This window comes from Patagioenas fasciata, chromosome 24, assembly GCF_037038585.1.
Source record: "Patagioenas fasciata isolate bPatFas1 chromosome 24, bPatFas1.hap1, whole genome shotgun sequence".
Taxonomy (NCBI): Eukaryota; Metazoa; Chordata; class Aves; order Columbiformes; family Columbidae; genus Patagioenas; species Patagioenas fasciata.
In genome coordinates, this window is record NC_092543.1 from 4171578 (window position 1) to 4193939 (window position 22362).

The 22362-nt window shown below is 50.1% G+C and overlaps 1 protein-coding gene across 1 annotated transcript in view; it reads left to right on the forward strand.

Annotated features, from left to right (window-relative positions):
- Positions 1 to 12802: 12802 nt before the first annotated feature.
- Positions 12803 to 22362, forward strand: part of LOC136111374 (opioid-binding protein/cell adhesion molecule homolog) — a 293462-nt gene continuing 283902 nt past the window's right edge. The window contains exon 1 of the mRNA XM_065855516.2: positions 12803 to 12878. The gene's annotated coding sequence lies outside the window, so the exon portion shown is untranslated. The remainder of the gene's footprint in view (positions 12879 to 22362) is intronic.

Here is a 22362-nt window from a genome sequence, read left to right on the forward strand (position 1 = left end):
GGAAAGGGTAGCCGAGATCACACAGCCAGCCGGCTGCCCAGATTCCTGCTCCCTGGGGCTAATTACGGAACAACATTAGATAAAAGTCAACATATGTTGTAAAAGGCACTATGTATCACTGCCTGACAGCTCCTAACAATGTGCTCATGTAACAGCTGTCAGACTGCAATGCTCGAAAATGAGTAATATGTTGATTTATGGATATCAGATCTGCCCTTACGTTCCACCAACAGCAACAGTGCAGCAGCGCAGAGGTAGCGAGGACGGGCTGTTTGCTAACGCCGCGGTGCGAGACGGGCTTGGCTCGTCCTCCCGCTTTCTCCACCGACGCTCAGTTTCCAGATGTGCCCGTGTTCGCGCGGCTGCTCATACACAGAGCTGTCACTTCACTGCGGTGCCGGCAGCAGGAGGAACCGGCCCCTCTCCACGGGCTCAGACGGGACTGAAGTTCATTTCCATGCTAACTGCAATATTTTATTTCAAATGCAATCCATAAATACGTGCCAGCCTCATTAAGTCCTCTTCCCCCCCATCCCCTCCCTGTTTCGTTGCTCTGGATGCTTAGACCTCTTTGCTTTGATTAAACCGAGCGCCGGACCGTTTCGAAGCCCTGGAGCCAGGAAAGCTTTTGGCACCAAATCCCCCTGGCAGATGCGGGGCTGTCCCAGACCACATCTCTTTATTTTCTGTGGCCCCAAACACTCTGTATTTTGGGGTGAAATAGAGTGCGATTAGGGCTTGGGTGAACTTTGCAGTGTGGGAGGTGCAGTGAGCAGACAGAAGGGGGCAAATCGCCCCAAATCCAGCTTTTGGGGTGATGTTCTGTTTTTTTACCATCCTCTCCCCAACTAGGACTTTGGGGGGACCTGAATCAGTGACATTCCCACTGCAGCAAAAGGCGGGGACCCAGTTCAGCTGCTGGCAGGGGCTCGTTAGTGGTTCACACTAATCAGCTTGGATGGGGAACACGGGGGGACATTCCTCCTTGCTTTTATTAGGCATGCTCAGAAGGATGCTCTCAGCTATGGCTGTACATGGGGGGGTTCTGTTTCTTGCTGCTGCGGCTTGGATCTGCAGCCATTTGGCTCATTTTGGGCAAGGAAAGAGATTTTTGGCCAGGCTGGGCTCAGCTCAGGATGCTGGGAGGGCAGGAGGGATGCGCTATGTCCTGTGCTGGCTCTGTCGGCATGAAAAAATAGACCAAAACTCAAATAATTTAGAATATATATATGCATTTGTTTTTCCTTCTTGTTTTTTAGCAAACCTGAAGGCTTGCTTGAGTTGTATGCTGGAGGTATTTCTTAATGGGAATGGATGGGACTGGGTGTTTTTGGGGAAAGCTGGGTTTGCAGAGGGTGGCTGTGGGACGGGGGTGTCGGGGCAGCTCAGGGGTGCGGGCTTTAAACAGCTCTGAACGGTGGGAAGGCAGCGGATCCAAAATTAATTTGAGGTGGGGATGTGTTTTCAGCTCTTAATGTCAAGAGACATCTTTGCTTTTCCAAATGGTGGTTTCTAGCTGGATTTGCATCACCCCCTTTAATTTATTCTAACTTACAAGACGTTTTCTTGTATGTGCGTGCTGGTTTTCCACCCTTCTCATGTGGCTGTTTTTGTGGTGTTTGACAAATATGAATAAAGATCTGAGCCACGCTTGCTGCTTCGACTGTTGTTTTCGGTGCTGGGGTCTCATAACCTGTAACCACACTGCGAAGTTTCACACACTGCAAGGGAACGTGTAAATCCCAGAAAAACTGCTCATTTCCTTGAGGTTTGAAAATATAATAAAACCAGTTATATCGTTTTATAAAAAGTAATAAAAAAACAAGGTTAATGTCCTTCCTTAACTATCAGTCTATGTTTTTTAATCTGCAAAACAATAATGGAAAAGTTCATTTATGGAGCTGCTGAGTGGGTTGGACTGAGCCTTCACAAAACCTCATATAAGACTAAATAAACTAAGGCTCCACTGCAATTTGCTCTTTATAGACTGATATTTACCAGCCTAGCAACTACTCGACTTTCTAAGTGAATATATTTCATTTTTTCTAATACATATTCATTATTTACAAACTTCTTTCCACTCTCAAATTTTCGCTGCTTTGTGTGCTTTCTCACGGGAATTCTTTTAACATGCAAATTTCATAGGAAATATTTTATACGTAGGTATTTTGCCTATGTAATTACCTAGTTCTATTGTGTTTAATCCCAAATATAACTTTTAAATTCCCCAGAGAAATAATCTATTTCAGGCTTTCCCCTCTTGGGGAGGTTGTGTTAACCACAGCTGTATGTGGGAAGCTGGAGGTGAGAGCTGATGATGCTAAGAGGGTTTTCAAGTATCTCCTGCATGATGGGGATGTAAGATGGTTTTGGGGACCAGTGAGGAAAATAATGGGGAAAACAGGGCCCCAAAATGCTTGAAACTATGACTAAAGCCAAGTGAGGGTGGTCTGAGCCACCACCTTTCCCAACACCAAGTGTTTGTGCTGCATCAATGAGAGGAGAACATAGAAAGCAGCTCCTGGCTGATTCCATTGCCCCAAGAGTAAAATAAACCTCTTTTTGATGCTGATTTGATGGGGAATGTGAATTGGTGACCACTGGGGGGAGACACAAGCTTTCTTCTCCAGTGGGGTGTTCAAAAACCATGGCAAAAACAAGAGCATGTTAACGGGTTTTGGACACGGCACCCGCGATTCATCAGGGCCGGACCAAAACCCCGTTGGCATTTGTAATGCAAATCATCCAGCCATGCCTTAATCATTACCACCGGGAGGCAATTAGGGTTAAAATATAGATTTCTCCACAACAAGGGCAAACAATAGAGAAATAAAAGGAAGAAAGGCTTGGATATGATGCATTTATATCAGCCTGTTGCTTTGAGGTTTCAGGTGACTGTTCTGGGCTGATTCTGCTGGGAGAACATCCCTAAGCTGGTGTTTCTGGCCCAATATAGGGGTGAGCTTGAGGGGAAAAGTGGGGTTTGGGTGGGGTCCTCAAGCTTGGCTGCTCCTGCAGAGATTCCCCTCCCGGGGGAGCCCTTCTGGCATGAAAGCCAGGCAGCAAAATGGGTTAGAAACAGGGAAAATGAATCAGCGGCTTTGGAGCCTGATCGAAAGTGCAAAATAAAGGACGAAGGAGGTGAAGTGCAAATAGCCTTTTTTGCATTTTTATAATCTTGTGGGTTTTATGGTCAAGGTAAACTTAATAATGTGGGACAAGAACCTTAGTCAGCACTGCCCTGGGGTTATGCGGGGAGTGACAGCAAGGAGAAAGGGGTTGGGGGGCACAGGGGGGGCCGTCGGGACCCCCAGGAGCTGGGGTGGGTGGCTGGAGCCAGGTTGTGCTTCTCCTTTTGCCCCCCTTGCTTTTCTGTAGGGTTTTAGCCACACTCTGACTATCAGAAACTTCACAAAACACTATTTATTTACTCATTTTTTTCACATTTCTTTTGGTTTTGGAGAGGAAAAACAAAACAAGGCTGATTTCAGAAGTCATCCCTAATCACACCCCCCTGGGCTCTCCTCAGCCAGCTGTTCTGCCTCAGCATCACCAGGGTGGGAAGATGCAGCCCCGTGGACCCACACAACCATTCTCCCCGCCTTTTCGGCTTTCTTTTCCTCTCTTCTTGCCCGAAATGAGTGGAGAGGGTGAAGAATTGAGAGTCCTACCCAGCTCCGCATCTTGCAATGGCCTTTTCAACCCCCAAAGCAGCGGCCAGAACCACCTCACAAATTTGTATAATACCACGATTGCATTTAAGACTCTCCCTGTGGGGGAAAAAAAAACAACAACAGTGCTCTAATCTTTAATTAGAGAGTTAATTACCCTCAGTAGCTATGTACTGCATTGTGAGGGGATGGTTGGACATAGGATGAAGCTGCTTTGTGAGTGTAATAAAGGACAAAGACCTTTCTTTTTGCTGAGTTTTATGTTATTCTATTTTTTCTTGGTGAGCTCCAAAGAGCAGAATTTTGCAGAGCTTTGCTTTGTTAACAAGGGTGGTGCCGGTAGGGTGGGTCTGCATTCCTGCAGGGCGGGGGGCAACTCGTCCCACCTGGCTCAGGATGTGCAGGGAGAACAGAGCTCCCTGCAAGGAAAAGAACATTTCTAAGTCAATTACCTGGGTTTTCAGCAAGTTTTGACTCTACAGCAAACCCCAACAGTGAAAAAACAACCACAGACATTTCCCCCCTGAGCCTATGCAGCCTGTAACACAACAGTCCTTCCACAAAGCACAATAATTTCACTTTTGAAAGACATAGCAATAATAGCAACGGCCACCCCACTGTCCCTCAGTTCAGGTGGGGGACGTGAGCTGCTTAGGTCACCTGCTTCGTCATTTCTAACATTTTAATCATTAAAAGCGAAGAAGCAGGAGGATGCCTGGTAGGTGCAAGCCCAGCATTGTGCATGGTGTAGAGCACACCCTGTGCAGCACCCTGTACACAGCATCCTGCACCCTGCACATTGTATAAGGCATGTTGCACAGTGTATACTGCACAGTGGATATTGCACATTGCATATTGTATATTGCACATTGAATATTGCACATTGCATATTGGATATTGCACATAGGTATATTGCACATTGTATAAGGCATGTTGCACAGTGTATACTGCACAGTGGATATTGCACATTGCATATTGTATATTGCACATTGAATATTGCACATTGCATATTGGATATTGCACATAGGTATATTGCACATTGTATATTGCACATTGAATATTGCACATTGCATATTGCTTATTGCACATAGGTATATTGCACACTGCATATTGTATATTGCACATTGAATATTATATATTGCACCTTGTATATTGCACACTGAATATTGCATATTGCACATTGTATATTGCACACTGAATACTGAATATTGCATATTGCACATTGCATATTGCACATTGTACATTGCACATTGAATATTGTATATTGCATATTGCACATTGTATATTGCACATTGAATATTGTATAGTGCACATCGTATATTGCACATTGCATCCCGCAGCCGTACACAGCCCTGGGGTGCCCTGTCCCGAGGGGTGCGGGGTGCTGGGCTCTGGTCGGGGGGGTCTCAGGGAGTCGGGCAGGGGCTGCGGAGCACCCTGCTGCTTTGGCCACAGGAGGGTGCTCTCTGATTAGAATTGCCCCGGTCGGGCTTTGCCTTGTTTCAACTCCAAACATCCCCCATATCCCCCATTCCCCTTTCCCAGGGACCCCCCCAAACAACCCCCAACTCTGCGGTCCGGGGTTTTGCTCGGGGGGAGCACGGGGAGAAGATGCAGCAAGCGAAGGGGGTTCGGCGGTCGGGGAAGGAAAGAGTGTCGGTGTATTGATGTAAAACAAAAGGGGGGGAAAGAGGGAGACGAGAAAATCAACACAACAAAGTTGACTAAAACAAATATTTCCATCGCTGTAGGAGGGAGCCGGGCTGACTGGAATGCTAAAATCCCCTCTATTTGCATCTTTTTAAGTAGCAGCCGATAAAAGCAAATACTCCACCACCAATAATTATAATATTTTAATTGCGTTTCTTCAGGGCTTTTTTTTTGTATTGAGAAACACAAAGGCTGTGTTGTAAACTGGCAAAAAAAATACGCTGGCCGGTGTGGTTTGGTGAGATTTGGAGCAGGAGGGCTGGGGGGAGGTTGGGGGGCTCCTGCATGTGTTCCCTGGTCCCAGTACCCACGGTACAAAGGGGTCAGTTTTGCTCCCCAGCCCCCTTCCCTCCCCAAGGGCTTTCGGTTTTAGGGACCCCGCCCCAATTTCTCTGTGTTCCTCTTGTAGTTTTACAGTATTTTTACTATAGCTGAGCCCGTGGCTTTGGGATCCCCCCAGCACCCCAAAAACCTGGGTTTGCGAAGAACAGGGGGTTTACAACTTTTGTGGGCTGCAGGAAAATGTGACACCCCCCCCCCCCAAACTATTTTCATGTAAAAACCGAGCTTTTCAGTAACAAATGCATTATAAACTTGAAGGTGAGCTCTCTGCATTTTCAGCCCTAACAGGGTTTTTTGGGGTGATATTTCCATGCCTTTTTTTCCACAATACATTTAGTACTTGCTAACAGAGGGTGCAGGGGGGAGCAGCCAAATTTCAGGGGAAAATGAAGCCCCTTTTCCCCCCTCCCGAGCTCTCTCACTTTGTTTGTGAAAAACTGAACCTCTCATGAAAAAATACATTATCAATTTGGGGGTAAAGTCTCTGCGTTTGCAGCCCTAACAGCGTTTTGGGGGTGATATTTCCATGCTTTTTTCCACAATACATTTTTTACTTGCTAGCAGGGGGGGCAGCCCAGTTGCAGGGAAAATTGCAAACCCTTTGTCCCCCCCAACCCGATCACTTTGCACATGAAAACCGAGCAAATGTCTGGGAAAATAGATGGTAAGGTCTTCACATTTTCAGCCCTAACAGGGTTTGGGGGGTTTCTTTGGGTAAACACTGCCATGCTTTTTATTTTAATGTAAGTTTTTCTTGCTAGCAGGGAGTACAAGGAGGGGAGGCCAATTTTCAGGGACAACTGCAACCCCTATGTACCCCCTTCCCAACCCCATCTCTTTGCTTGCGAGAAACTGAATCTCAACAAATGCACAATAAACTTGAGGGTAAGCTTTGTATTTTCAGCCCTAACAGAGGGTTTGGGGTGATATTTCCATGTGCTTTTTTTCCCCCCACAATATATATTTTTACTTGCTAGAAAGAGGTGCAGGGGGGGCAGCCCAGTTTCAGGCAAAGTTGCAACCCCTTTGTCCCCCCTCCCCAGTCCTATCACTGTGAAAAATGGAGCCTCTCACTAACAACAATACATTATAAACTCGGGGGTGAGCTCTTTGCATTTTCAGCTCTCCAGGTGCCTTTGGGGTGACACTTTTGTGCTCTTTACTGTAATGCAATTTCTTCTTGCTAGCAATGGGAGCCGGGGAGGCAGCCCAGGTTCAGGCAAAACTGCAGGCCCTGTGGGTCCCCCACAACCCCAACACTTCGCTTGTGAAAAAGTGAGCCTATCACTAGCAAATGTGTGGAAAATCGAGGCTAAGCTCTGCATTTTCAGCCCTATCAGGGGTTTTGGGGTGATATTTCCATGCTTTTTCCACAATACAATTTGTCCTTGGTAGCGGTGGGGCAGCCTATTGTCGGGCAAAATTGCAGGCCCCGTGTGCCCCCCACAACCCCAACACTTTGCTTGTGAAAAAGTGAGCTGCTCAGTAATAAATGCATGATAAACTTGAGGGTAAGCTCTGCATTTGGAGCCCTAACAGGGTTTTTGGGGTGATACCTCCATGCTCTTTTTCCACAATGCAATTTTTACTTGCTAGCAGGGGGGCAGCCCATTCTCAGGCAAAACTGTAGGCCCTGTGTGCCCCCCCACAACCCCAACACTTTGCTTGTGAAAAAGTGAGCTGCTCAGTAATAAATGCATGATAAACCTGAGGGTAAGCTCTACATTTTCAGCTGTAGGAGGGTTTTTGGGTTGATATTTCCATGCTTGTTTCTCCACAGTGTGTTTTGTAGTTGCTAGCAGTGGGGCAGCCCATTTTCGGGGAAAATGCAGGCCCTATGTGCCCCCCACAACCCCAACACTTTCCTTGTGACAAAGTGAGCCTCTCACTAACAAATGCATGATAAACCTGAGGGTAAGCTCTGCATTTTGAGCCCTAACATGGTTTTGGGGGTGATATTTCCATGCCTTTTTTTCCCCAATGCCTTTTTTATTTGCTAGTGGGGGGGAGGCCATTTTCAGGGAAAATTGCAGGCCCTCTGTGTCCCCCTAACTCCCAACACTTTCCTTGTGAAAAGTGAGCCTCTCCCTAACAAATGGGTGGTAAAATCGAGGGTAAGCTCTGCATTTTCAGCCCTAACAGGGTTTCTGGGGTTCCTTTTGAGTGATATCCCCATGTTTTTAACAGTAATGCAATATTTTACCTTCTAGCAGGGGGTGCAGGCCCTGTGTGCCCCCTCCCCGAACCCCATCTCCTCGCTTGTGAAAAACCAAGCTTCTCGCTAACAAATGCATTATAAACTTGAGGGTAAGCTCTGCATTTGGAGCCCTAACAGGGCTTTTGGGGTGATATTTCCATGCTCTTTTTTCCACAACACATTTTGTACTGGTTAGCAGGGGGGCAGCCCATTCTCAGGGAACATTAGAAGCCCTGTGTGCCCCCCCAGCCCTATTTGTGAAAAGCCGAGCCTCTCACTAGCGAATGCATAATAAACTTGAGGGTAGACGCTTTGCATTTCCAGCCCTACCAGCGTTTTGGGGGTGATACTCCCATGTTTTAAACTGTAATGCAATATTTTACTTTGTAGCAGGGGGTGCAGGCCCTGTGTGCCCCCTCCCCAACCCCATCTCTTTGCTTGTGAAACACTGAGCATCTCACAAACGTGTGGTAAACTCGAGGGTAAACTCTTTGCATTTTCAACCCAAACAGGGGTTTTTTGGGTTATATTTCCATAGCATTTTTTTTTTAAACAACACATTTTTTCGCTTGCTAGCAGAGGGTGCACAGCTGCTGGGAGTTTGGGCTGATTCCCCCAGTCCTGACCAGTTCAGCTCTCCCCAACCCCACCTCTTTGCTTGTGCAAAAACTGAGCATCCTACTACCATGATAAACTCAAGGGTAAACTCTTTGCATTTTCAGCACTAACAGGGTTTTGGGGATGATATTTCCATGCTTTTTTCCCCCACAACCTATTGTTTTTGCTAGCAGAGGGTGCACAGCTGCAGACAGTTTGGGCTGATTGTCCCAGTCCCGATCAGTTCAACTCTCCACAGCTGGGTGAGTGCTGCAGGTGGGCTGGGGGGGGCTCCCAGGAACCTGGGGGGGCTGAGCCTTTGGGAGTTTGCATTGCAGAGGAGGAGACCGACGGGTGTGGAGGAGGCTGGGGTGAGTAGTGTTTGTTCTTTCTTTTGGGGTTTAATTTCTTAGCTTGCGGCACAGAGGGGTTGTTTCTAATAGGGAAATGCAGGTGGTGTGGGCAGTAGCCTCATCTCGACTGGGCTGTTTCAGTAAAAAGGGTTTTGGTGGTTTTTCTCCTTTGCATTTTGCAAATCACTCCCCAAAAGTGCTGGGGGCGGGGGGGGCCCAAGAGCTACTGCAAAGCTCCAGTGAAATAATAACTTTGCACTCACCCTCTGTCTCAAGACCCCATGCAAAAAATGAGCCGGCCAGGATTTAGGGTTACCAAAAAGTGTTCCCAAAAATCACACACATACACTGCAAGCGTAGGGCTTGTGTTTAGTGTCACTAAATGTCTCCCCCCCGTGCATTGCCGAGCTCCCCGTGCATCTCAGCCTGGGGGCTGCAAGAAAAACCAAGTTAATGTGCAATTTCCAGAAAAATAAGTGTCTGAGTTTGCTGCGAGTAGGATTTGGCTTGAGGGGATCCATCCACCCCCCAGTTGTGGCTCTGAAGCTGCTAATGACTCTAATGGAGGAGAATTGGCTCCTTTGTTTGCGGGAGCCAGGGGTGGGGGCTGCAGAGCTGTGTCCCCCTCATTGCCTGCGCATCCCCAGACTGCAGGTGGAGGAGGGAACAGGGCCACATGCGTATGGTGCTGCCGAGCCCGGGGTTGAAAAGGAGAAATGAGAAGGTTTGGGGCACCCCGGCGGAAGCTGCCCCCCCCATCCCATGGGCTCCGCTCCCCCTGCGGCACCAGAGTCGTTGAACCACGAGGCACACATTTAGAGAGAAGCAGGGTCCATTAGCTCCAGCGTTCCTGGAATGACTTCTTTTAGTTAGGTTTTCATTTCGGGGAAGAAAATGAGACACTGTTCTAGTGTTTCAGCTTGATGCAAACCAGCTCTTTTTCCCATTTTCTCTGTGTCAGGCCCCTGAGCCAGCAAAACCCGTTGGGGTGGGATGGGGGGTTTCTCCTTTCCCTGGCATCAGCATCCCCCACCTTTCCCATCCCTGCACCCCCAGGACACAAAACCAGCCCCCAGCTTCACCCACAGGTGTTGAAGCTGCTCCCAACCCTTCGCCATCCCATTTCCAACCTGTCCACCCAACTCAAGTAGAGTTCATACCTTTGGGGATGGTGCAAATCAAGCTGAATTTCACCTTTTTGTTGGGGGGGGTATCACCAGGTCGGTTTATTTTTGGGGTTAAAATGCATTCAGCTGCACAGGGGTTGGGGCTCTGCTTGCAAGCAAACCCAGGATGTGTCTTGCTTTGCGTGCACGAAGATCCACGTGCAATAAGATATTTGCAGGGTCAGGGACTAATCATTTAAACTGCTGAGCAGAATAAATAAGTGTATAGCAAAACCAAGCCCAGAGCACCACAGGAGCAGGCAATAGTGTTTGCTTTTCAAATAGACACACGAAAAATACAAACAGTAGCAGGAGGGATACAGAGATTAAAATTTTTATAAAAACAAAATACCAGCAATCCCACCGGGAAGCGGTGTTGCCATTTTGTATGTGCATAAGATTAGTAACACTTTGTTGCCTGCTCTGAGTGTCCCTCTCCCCCTGCTCATGGAAAACTTTGACAAAACCCAATCTTTTTTTGGGGGGGAAATAACAATAATGTAAATTTCCTGCAGAAAATACTGACTTTTTAGACTGGAAACCACCCCAGCTCTAGTCTGGAAGGCAGTCAGGAAACAACCCCTTTTACTTTTCCCACTCAAAAATTGAAAATTTGAAAGGAAATTAGATGCTTTCTGTGCAAATCTTGATGTTTCCATGAACCTGGTGCCCAGGGAGGGATGAAGAAGGGAATTACATGCATGAGGGGCGCAAGGGGAACTGCAGACCCTTGGCTTTCCATTGCATGGTCCTTGTGTTGGGGTTTGTTCTTCTCCCCTTTCCTCTTTCTTGCAGCAGTTGGCTGAGCAGTTCCTGCAGCGTCAGGGGCTCGGTGCCTGCAAACAAACCCACAGCATGTCACCCTTTGCTTGCATGCACAAAAATACCCGTGCAATCAGAGATTTGCAAGTTTATATATGTTTGGATGTGGAATTCTGCCCCCACGCTGGCCGACAACAGCCCTGAGTCAGGGCTCTGTGGTGCTCCATGCTGTAGCCAAGGGATGAGCTGTGGGTTTGTCAAGATTATGCCCTAAAAAGCAGGGAAACCCCTCTTTTGGGGGCAGGGGAGGGTTTGTGTGCTGGGCTGAAATTGCACCAAAAAGGGCTGTAAATGGTGATTCCTGGAGTGCCACCGCGGGGCTTTTCGGTGCCAGGTCCCCCTGGTAGCTTGTACTTGAGCGTTGCTGGCAGGGAGCTGTGTTTTGCTACATTTTAAAATAATAGGTGACTCCTGTTTTGAAAGCAGAAAGTAAAGTAAGCTGTTGTTGGAGGCAATGATGAAATGGATGGTTCGGCTGAGAAAAAGCTCAGACCTGTTTGCTTTTCGACTTCACTTTGGCCATTTGGTTGGGTAACACCTTGTCCTGGTGCTTGAGTCACTCTTGAGCCCTCAGGGCTCCTCTTTTGTGCTGTGGTGTATCCAAAGTGAGCTTGGAAATAGAGCTGGTGTTTGGAGGTTTTTCTCTCCCTGGCGCAGATGATGCTGAGTGCACCCCCAACCAGCGCCCGGACTCCCCGCACCCCCAAAACCCCAATCCCTTTGGGTTCCCATGGCTCCCCCAGGGCCGAACCTGAGCCAAAACTCATGCCGGGTGGGAATGGTGGGGAAGCTGCAGCGGGGCGGCTTTGACAAGCAGATCCCACCACCATCCTCGCTTTCCCCGCAGCCATTTGTCACTGGCGGGGGCTGCGGGGGGCCGGCAGCAACCGTGCCCACCCCACCGCAGAAGGCTGGAGCCGGCATTTGAATAATGAATTCTGTTTAAGACTGAAAGCTCGGAGATCCATCTGTAACAAGACTCGAAATAATTACAGCTGATGATTGCCTGGTACCTCAGCCAGAAAAAACAGAACAGATTTTGGCCGCCAGCAATTACAAGCAGCACCCGCTCGAGCACAGGGAGAACTTTCGGAATGAATTTGTGAATATATTTGTGTGGATGGGGAGTGATGGGGATGGCAGTTTGGGGTGCAGGGCTGCAGTGAGGGGGTGTCTGTGTTCATACGGCTCCTGGACCCCTCCTCTGGGAGGATGGTGGCACAGGTGTCCCCTTGTGCTATCCCTTTGTGTCATCCCCTGCCCATCTGCAGTGTCACTTGGGGCTGGGGGGTGCAGGGCATCCCTACCTGGACCAGTGCGTGTGTGGTGACAACGCACCGGGATGAGAACTGGTGCGCGAGTGGGGAAATGGGAGGAAAACAGGTAAAAGTGCGGTTGAGATGAGGCTGCTCCCAGCAGCAGTGGGGTACCCAGAGGTGGTGGGGAGGGTGGTGAATTTTGGACCCGGCTCTGCCAACCATTTGCCCCATATTCCTTTGGCTTTATCTTGTGGCTTCGTGGCAAAATGCTGAGCAGAGACAGAGGGTTTCTCCACATGGTGCCGTGGTGGTGATGCCCTTTGGTGGCTGCTGAAAACAGCCCCGCACGTCCTCTGGGCTCAGATTTGCCTTCCGTATAATGGGGATAATTTATCAAATAGTGAATAATATGCTTTCCTTCTTCCATGTCTCTTCCACGTATCATTTCAACTGACTGAAAATTGTCAAATTAGACTATTTTCCTTGACTGTTCCATTTGGGAGCGGGGGGAGCTGAAGGCTTTGATAATTGTGCTGTGCGCTCCATCAATGTCTTGTAAAGTAAGCAGCGAGTAAAACTGTTATTGCCCGGGCTTTGAGGAATGCCCTCGTTGGTAAAGCGTAGGCTTTCTTTCACGTGGTTAGATGCTGATGATTTTTAAGAGTCTGCTTTCTTTGCCCCCTAGGATGTGGCTGCCCGAGCCTGGTTGAGGCTGACACGAGGAAACCTCGGCCGCCGGCTTCACAAATCGCTTGGGGACGGTGAGTACATCGCGCTATCACTTTTTCGCATCCGCCAAAATTGCGTGTGCTTTGAATTGTCCTAGCGTAATGCGTCTATATTCATCATTGCTCCCTTATCTTGTTCGGCTCCAATCTACAAGGATCTGCTTAGTTCTCCTTTGCACCTTAAATTCTTCTTTATCTCAACCGGTGTCGCCGCCAAGCCTGCAGACGGCTGCACCATCGCTCCTCTTGCAGCTGGAAAATGCGCATGGGGACTCCCTGCTCTGTCCCCATCCCTGGCTTTTGCGTGGGATATGGGGCTGTTGCTTGGCCTGGTTGGATTAATATTGCTGTTCAGGAGGTGCTCTTGAAACCAGGAGACCTGGTGCATCCCTGGGTTTTTCCATGTCTGCCCAGGTCCTGGGGTGCTTGTCCTTTGGGAGTCTCCAGCATGTGTGCTTTCCACCCGAGCTAAGGTGGAGGCAAAATCAGAAGGCATTTTATATTGTGCCAAATCAGCTTTCCAGCTCCGAGTAAACTCACAGGGAGGTTTTGCTGCTCCTTCCTCACGTTTTGAGCCGATGTCTTTGCCGATGGATTTTTGCAGAACTTTTATTTCTGTTGGTGTTAAGATGGGAGCTATTAAGATGTTGGTGTTAAGATGGGAGGATTTCTTCTTCAGTGATCCAAGTGATTTCCTCCCTTTGTGTCTTTATCACTGGAGCTGGTTGAATAAAACAGGATGTGCAAAATGACTCTAGGCGCCCAGTTTGAATTATGCCTGATTCTAGCTCTGCACCGTCCTGTTTTGGGATGAAATGTTGAGGCGCTGAGTCTGCTGTCCTAAACCAATGTGCTTCCCTCAGCCTCTCCTAGTCATGTGCATTTAAACCCTGCTCCTTCCTAGAATATAGGAGCTGCTTGGGCAATATAGACTGTGCAGCATCGCTTGACCGGGACCCAAATAAAGGGAACAGCTGCTTAATCAGTTCGAGTGGCTGGGAACCAGTTTACCGTGCATTAAGTATTCTTTGATTCTGTTTAATTGGGACATTGCAGAGACCCTGACGTCCAGTAATAGGGACAGTGGGAAGCTGATCAGACAGCTCGTTAACACTCAATTAATGTCGCTCTGTACAGCACAGCAGTAACTTTTAAAAAATGTATGTGCGCAGCCGAGGTGGAATGGAAAGGAAGGGAATGGAATCGCGACGGCGATTTCCAGAGCGCCTGATCTGAGGTTGCCGCACGGCGCTGCCTTTGCGTGTGTGCGCAATTCAAGTGGAATTAGAAGCTCAAGTGCGAGGTTTTTTTTTAACACAGCACAGAATAAGTTCATTTTTAATTTATAGGTGCAATTAAAGCGCGCTAAGAATAAAATTCATAAATCTTTAGCTAACCGGCCGTGATTCTTCTGAAAACTCTTTTTGTTCCTCCTGATGTGGGCAATGTGGGCACCTGGTGTGCCTGGAATAATAATGGCCAGCTATTCCCCTTTGCCCTCTTCCTTGTCAGTTCTTCGCAGGCTTTATTAATCTTACCTAGACCTGCCCTTGCGACGCCTGCGTGCTTTGCTTTGCACCCGCAGGCGGATGAAGCCTGAGCAGCAGATTTAAGTGTCTGGTTTTGTCTGGGTGACCTGTGCCGTGGGGGCGAATTTCTGCTTGGGTTATTCATTCAGATGCAGAAATGGAGCAGGGGATGCCCGAATCCGTCCTTCTCCTAGGTTGGGGGAGCTGTCACCCCTGCTTGGTGTGAGAGACAGAGGGACAAAGGGACGTCCCTGGGCATCTCGGGGCTGAAAGCGGTGGCCATGGCCGTACTGGGAGCCCTGGGAAGGAGTTGCAAGGAGAAATGGTCAGTGGTACAGGAGAGAGGGAGCAGGGCTCGTGTGTTTTCTGGTTGGCAGATGAGGCGTCTTGGTCTGTAACAGCTCAGGAAGGTTTTTCTTGCGGTATGGATGGAGGAGGATCTCACCCGGGTTCGGCTTTCCTCTCTCCCAGTTGCTTTCCCATCACTTCGCCCCCTAGCCAGACCACGGCCATGCATGGCATAGCATGGCTGGAGGGGTAATTGCCATCTCTGCGTTTCCTTAATGAGCTCTGGCTCTGCTAATGAGCCTATTGCTCCTTGGCAAAGAGGATCCAGCAGTGAACCTCTGCTCCGAGGGGGGCACAGCTTTAATCAGGGGATGCTGCTGGTCCCCTGTGTGGTTGGAGGGGGATAATTCCCCACTGACCACTTTGTAACTCAGCTCCCTTCATCACCGTCAATCACGGATTCATTTAAGGACCTGATTCCTCCCCTCTTACTTTTCTTTTTTTTTAAAATTTTATTTTATTACATCTGCACACTCAGTCATGCAAAAAATTACACGATTTCGGATATTCAGCTGACTCTGGTCTCGGATCGCGAGGGCTGCTTAGTACTGCCATCGCCATTCAATTAGCTCTGGCGTGCAAAAGAGATGTGCTGGAATAATATGGCCTTTAGATGAGAAGGGGCTCAGTCCCGTGGGGAGCCCTGGTGCTTTCCCAGCCACACAGTGCATGGTGGTCCTTGAAGCTTTTCCTCTGCTCGGATCCATTGGCATAGCGATGGGGACCGGGTCCAGGAGGTTTGGTCTGGCTTGAGTGCAGCGAGAGATGCAACAGGGGGGATTTGGGTGTTTAGTGCTGCTGGCTCTCCAGCAGGTGCTTTGGTTTTGCTTAGCTGAGTACCTGGTCTTGTGTCTTCTGCAAAATCCAGGGTGGTTTTGAGGATCTTCATCCTCCCAGGGGACAAATCGTCCCCCCTGCAGCAGCAGAATCAGAGCTGGAGGAGCCCGAGCAGTTGCCACTGCATCCTCAGCTCTTTGTATGCACCAGGGAGGATGCTCAGGTGTGGGGAGGGATGCAGGATGCTCAGGCGTGGGGAGGGATGCAGGATGCTCAGGTGTGGGAGGGATGCAGGATGCTTAGGCGTGGAGAGGGATGCAGGATGCTCAGATGTGGGGAAGGATGCAGGATGCTCAGGCATGGGGAGGGATGCAGGATGCTCAGATGTGGGGAAGGATGCAGGATGCTCAGATGTGGGGAGGGATGCAGGATGCTCAGATGTGGGGAGGGATGCAGGATGCTCAGGCGTGGGGAGGGACCCAGCCCTGTCACGGACTCACCCCATCCCAATCCCATTTTCCTCCTGCCTTTGCGGCATTTGCGGGTGGGTTGCTGGAGATGGAGGTGAGATGAAACACATGGCTGGAGCCGGCTTGGGGAGGCGGCGTGAGATTTTCCTTGCAGTTTATAGACTACAAAAACCCGCCTTGCCAACGCTTTCCCCCCTTTGCCGCCAAACGCTTAGATTCTGCTGTTAAAATGTGGTTTATGGGGGAGGCAGGTGCCAGTTGCTGAGCACACGTGCCGGTCCTGGGACCAAAGTGTGGCCAATCCCCAACCATGGCAGCCTCTCCATCCCTCTACACCATGGCAGCTTTGGCATTTGTGACAAAAAAACCCTATATTTTTAGGATGGTGACGTCTGAAAGTAAATTTATTGCTTTGAAGGGGAGGGGCGGAAGGCAAAAGAAAAGTTATTTCTTTCCTTCCACCTCTGTTTTTGAGTAGGAGCTGATAAAAAGCCCAAGGCAGGACTGTGCTCTGCCAGATCAGACTCCACTCCGGCTTTGCCCGGGAGTCGTGTGGATAAAATATTAAGCACTGGGGCTGGAGCAGCACAGGTACAGCAGGCATGATCAGATGAGTAGTTAAAGGTCTGGCATCCTTTGGGGACGCCTATGATTGATCAGCCCTTGCAAAAATAAATAACCCGGCCCTTTAGATCTATGTAGCAATTTTAAATTTTTAATAAATCTGTATGTATGGTGAAGGATAAGTTGTCACCCTGCACTCTGTGCCTGTGATTCTCTGGGTGAATTTATCATGCTCTCCCTTTCGGAGGACTTCAGATCCCGCTGATAGGCAGTTTTAAATTCCTGTCCCATCTTTATCTTGCCGAGGTGTGACAGGGAGCTGGGCTGGGGATGCTCCGACTCTGAACGGGGAGAGGGGGGACCCGAAACGCTGCGCCTCTGTTTGCAACCAGAGGAGGGAGAGGACCTGGGATGTGCTGGTGAGGGTTACAAAATCCTCCAAACCACCTCCTGAGGGGCAGCTGCCAGTACAGTGGCAGCAGAGATAACGCTGCAGCCGCCTGGACGCGGGGAAGTGACGGCACTAGGCGAACAGTGATTGCAAACTAATTACTAATTACGGCAGGGTCTTCAGCGCTGGCTCTGGAACGCTTCCCCTGCCCAGGGACCAGTCGAGGGGCACGGCAGCATCCTCGGTTTGCTGCCTGCAGCGCGGAGCTGCTTTGGGGCTGGGGAGCTGACGTGGAGCTGAGTGTTGCTAAAGAGGGATGCAGATGGCAGGGCTGGCTCCTGCCCCGCTCCGACGGGACCAGATGGCTGTTCTGCTGCAGGCACGGGCTGGGAAAGCAAACGCTGGTGGCGTTGCCCAGCTCTTGGCTTCTCTTCCCTCGAGGCAAGAGGGATGCAGGTGCAGCTGAGGTGGGAAGCACAAGACCTGTAGAAAAGTGAATGCCTTTCCCATGGCTTGATGTAGGGGAGGTGTTGTGGGGTGGTAGGGCTCCCGTAGTGTTGCCAAAGCTTTGTAAAAAGACTTTTGGCACTTTTGTGCCGTGCAGCTGTACGGTTGCATCGTGCTCTGCCAAATGTTTAATGTAACTCCGAAGTCAAAGCTCACGGGCAATGCCGCTGCCATCCCACCCCGAAGCACGCAGAGGATCTGTCGTCCTCCACAGGCTTTCCAAAGGTAAAGTAGAGGAGGTTTCCCAGGTCTCCCCATCTCTGCTGTGTTCTGGCAGGATGCGGCGGGTGGAACATATGCATTGCAATGCCAGGGCTCTCATCTTTGTAACTTGGAAGCCTGGCTGGCCCCTATTGCTGAGATGCACATGCTCTCCTTGGGAAAAAATGCTGTTAAATGGCATATCCTGGCTTGGCGATACAAACTCCACGCTGAATGCAAATCTGATCTGAGAAAGGTTTGGGGTTTTATGTTCACCGTGGCTATGGGGAAGCCTGTAAAGCCTCCAGAGCCGTGGTAATGTGGATGCTGTAGTTTCCCTGCGCTCAGCAGCGCTGACATGTCTGTGTGTGTCGTCGTTCCTGCTGGAAGCTCTTGGTGGTTGCAATTAGCTTGTACTTAAGCACTGATAGTTATTACCGTTGCGTTATATTTTTTTTTCCATATGGTGCGTATAACACAGCCATCAGTATTTTTAAAACTTAGGCTGGCAACAAATTCCTGTAGTAGTGGGAGATCTGTGCCCGGTGCTTTGCTGATGCTCACGCTGCCTGCAGATATGGTGCAGGCAGTGAGAAGGCAGGAGGAGGCACCTGAGGTTGGCTGGGGGAAAAAACCTTCTCCTGATCCCCTTCTGCCGCTGCATGAAGGGTGCGTGGCTGAGACACAGCTCTTGCCAACAGCAAACGAGAGCCCAGCACTGTTTGGAGAGGCTCAGCCCTGGGGACAGCAAACAGAGTGCGGTGACAGGCAGAGGGAGCCCCAGGCTAGAAAGCAAAGGGAGCGAGCAGGGAAAGGTGTCCAAGCCATCCAGGAGGTGTGTAGGAGCAGAGGGACTGTGCACAGACCCTGGTGTGACAGTAGGAGCTGATGCTGGGTTGTCCCAGCCTGACGGAGCTGTGACATCCACTCCTCTTTAAACACGGCTGCTCGGGTCTTTAGCAAAACTTATTAAAAGCAAACATCTCCTGGCCCTGCAGTAATCGAGAGCTATCACTGGAGCTGCAGGATGCTCTTTAAAGCCTGATGGGGGAAGAGAGAAGGTAAAAGAGCTTGGGGATGAAGGCCAGCCAGCAAGGTTAGCGTAGCATTCGGTAGCGAGCAGGTTTGCCTTGGGCACGCTGGCAGGCATGCAGCCTCCGGGTGCTCTGAGGTGGGAGGATGCTGACACCCAGTTGTCACCTACTTTTGTTTCCTGATGGCATTTTTAGCCTTTCAGAGGCCAGGGAAGCCAGCAAGCCCTGCCCACAGTGCCAGTGAGGACGGCTGCATGTGCTTTGGGTGCGTTTGGTCGTGTACAGTTGGGTTTTTATCCTTGATCTGAATCAAGCCCTGGTACTGTTGTCTGTGCCCCCTCCTCTGCTACAGCCAAATGAGGCGTCACCCCCCAAGGAGCCAGGGCACTTGCCCAGGGGTAAGTTTAGCCCTGTGTGCATTGCAAACCTACGTACTGGTCTTTAAATACTCTCATCAGCAGAGCCCAGATCCGGCAGCCAGATTCCTCGCTCGGGTTTGAAACGAGGGATTGCATCCCTCCTGTGCTCTGTTTGTTGTCTCAGGTTCTCTCATCACCAGCAAAGATGATTTTTGTAGACATCCTGTTTCTTCCAGGTAATATTCCTCCTTGAGTGGTCCTGCTTAGACTTAAATGGGCAAAATGTTGTGGGGGCAGAGTTTGCTGAGCTGCTCCATTATGAAGGTGTGGGGGGCCCAAAATGCTCCTTCTGAAAGCAAGAGGGGGTTCACGGAGACAGTTTGGGGAGGTAAGGAGGTGGAGTTATTCCCAGCATCCCCAGTGGGGTTTTCTCCCAGCCCTTTTCCATGACACTGAGCTTTTGGGCAGGTTTTTGCTCCGCTGCAGCCCCTTGTCTCACCCCTGTATGGCCAAAATCATGGTGCGAGTGGCATCGATGCTCTCTCCACTTCTCTCTGCATCCTTCCTCTCATGACAGTATGTAAAGCCGCTTTCATCTCATGCCTCCTTTAGCATTCTCCTTCCCATTTAGGTTTTTTTTAATCTTTTTTTCCATAAAAAGCAAGATTTTTGGAAATGAATCGAGAGAGAGAAAAGGAAAAAAAGAAAGCCCAGATGCAGGATTTTTGCTCATGAAAGGGAAAGCATGGAATACAACAAATTAAATAGCCACCCGCTGAGAAAAAAGGGATTGGAGAGAAAAATGGAAAGGGGGGTGGAGGGGTTAAAACCCAGATGTAAAAGGCAGGCTGGCCCTGGAAGATACCAGACAGGTCTGGGAGTACAGGCATAGCATGGTGGTAAAATAATTGTGCCCTTTCAGCTGAAGTCCAGCGCTCGCTTTCTGCCTCGCTAACCCAAGCCTGCCATCCTCTGTTAGCTCCCGCAATATTTTACCTGCCAGCTCCGGCTCTGTTTCGCCGGCTATGGAGAGGACTAGATTAATTAGGAGAGATCTCTTTTACGCAGCCAGCCTGGCTCTGCGGGGGGAAGGCTGGGAACTATTTAAAGGGATGAAGATGTACTGCAGCAGCTGCCATCTCTCTGGCTGGTAATGTGCTCACTCACCTAGCTCAAAATTCATCTCCTTTCGCCCTCTGCCAGTAATTCCCAGTAAACAGAAGCAAAGCGAACGCTGGGACACGGTGCATGGCCGAGCTGGGGTGTTGGGTGAGAGCAAGACGTATACGAGGAAACAGGAGCAAGATTATGTCTGGATGAAGCTTTGGGCCTTGCAAAAGTCCTGCGTGTTCCTCTCGTTTATTGTAGCGCTGCTCATGGGAATGGGGCTGTGGGTTTCTGCACGGCCAGGATGGACCCAGACATCTGGGGGGGTGGTGGGAGCATCGCTCCCCCATTTCTCGGCTCATTAAGGCCCAGCCTTGCCTTCAAGTGACACAGGTAATGAATCCTTTGCAGGATGCCTGCTGGCTTTAATAAGCTGGAATGAACTGAGGAAGAGAATTAACCTGGCAGGATTAGCTCGCTCTGCAGCGGGATGCTGGGGATGGCTCCTCCTGGGTCGTGCCGGGAATCTTAACACCTCTCCTACCCATACCCAGCCCTGCCTGCTCTTTGTAAAGCACCCAGCAGCTTAAAACCCCCCGTGTCCTGCCTGTTTTGCCCCCAAACACGGGGAGAGGACTGGTCCTGGTGGGCTGAGGTTGCCAGATGTGCAGCATCCAAGCCGGGCTGGTGTCCCTCCCACTACCTGTGGCCACCAGCTTCCCTCCTTTGGAGAAGGAGAGGAGCAGGTAGGATATCAGAAGCCGTGTGTGTGTTTTTGGAAGGTGTTTCAGGCAGTGCACAGAGCTGGTTTTGGCTATGGCTCCTGAAGCCTGGTTTATCACAGCACTCGTTTGCGGAGTCAGAGAGCCTCACGCCTGAAAACCCTGCAATTACCGTGCATTCGGTTGGGTCTTTTGGCTTTTTTATTTTCAGTAAATGGCGTTGTAATGCAGCCCCCCTGCCGGGCACACTGTGTGGGGCAGGCAATGTGCTTCATATCCTAAAAGCTGGTCGGATGCTTCGCTGGCTGCGTTGGGAGAAGTTCAGGGGCTGCAGCTGCGCTGGAGCTCACAGCACCATGTCGGGGCCCTTGCTGGGGGTTTGGGAGAGGGGACACCATGTTCTGGCTTTGATTAACACAGATTTGCTTTTGGGGAGCACGTGTGGCGAGGAGCTTTCTTGCAACAACACGTCCCCACGCTCCTTGTCATCATGGGGTCCCCGGGGTCTCTGGGCAAGAGCCCAACTGATGCAGCCCACCCATCCCCATTCCGATGGGGATGGCCGATGGGATTCCACACGCGGTTCTTTGGGCAGGGGGATGCGGGAAGGGTGGCGGGGAACTATCTGTAAGCCCCAGTAAAGCTTGGCTTTTTGCTGGGCTGTGTGCTCCAGGAACCCGCTGGCTCCTCCATGTGCACGATGCATACTAATTCACTCCTCCTGCAGTATAGGAGCCTTTCCCTGGCAGATCCTTTAAGAACAGACGTGGGTTTTGAGAAACCCTGGATGGCACTGCTTGTAATTATAATGTAATCGGTGTAATTGAGAGCCCAGGGGCTGATTTGCATTTTCTTAATGTTGTATTGAGATTTGGGGGGTTATCCCCCTGCCTGGGTTTGTGTGGGGTGTAGCGATGCTGCTGGTGGCCAGGGTTTGGTCCAGGGGTCGGGGAGCAGGAGGAAATGAGGGGGATGAGCTTTGCAGCCGAGCAAACAGCTCCATGTGGCACCACAGCCTGGGTTTGAGGGCCACTGGAGCCATCCATAATTGATAACACCCCGGCTGTAATGAGCTCCCAGTCTGGGCTAGGAAATCATTTGCAAGCTGGTCTGGATTTCCATGGAACAGGCTTGTTCTTGGAAGGGTTTTCAGGCTTTCGGCTTGTATTCAGGGCATGAGGGAGTAAGGCAGAGGGTAACGTAGCTCCAGGTGGATGATGGGGATGAGTTTTAGCGAGTGACGAGCGGACACCACGTGCCATCTCGTCCCCAAGGTGCCGGAACAGGGACCGAGCTCCTGTCCCTTGGCATGGGCACAAGGCTGGTGGCAGTGCTGGCACTGCTGGTGGCTTGCAGAAACAAAGCTTAAGTGTGGAGGGAGCTCGAATAGCCCAAAGGGTTTTGAAAAGGATGATTTAGGGTGAGAGGGGAGGGCGTTCCACCACTCCAAGTGCTGGTGTTAATGTTTTCCTAGGAAAAATCTGGGTGAAGAGCATGGTTAGTGGTTC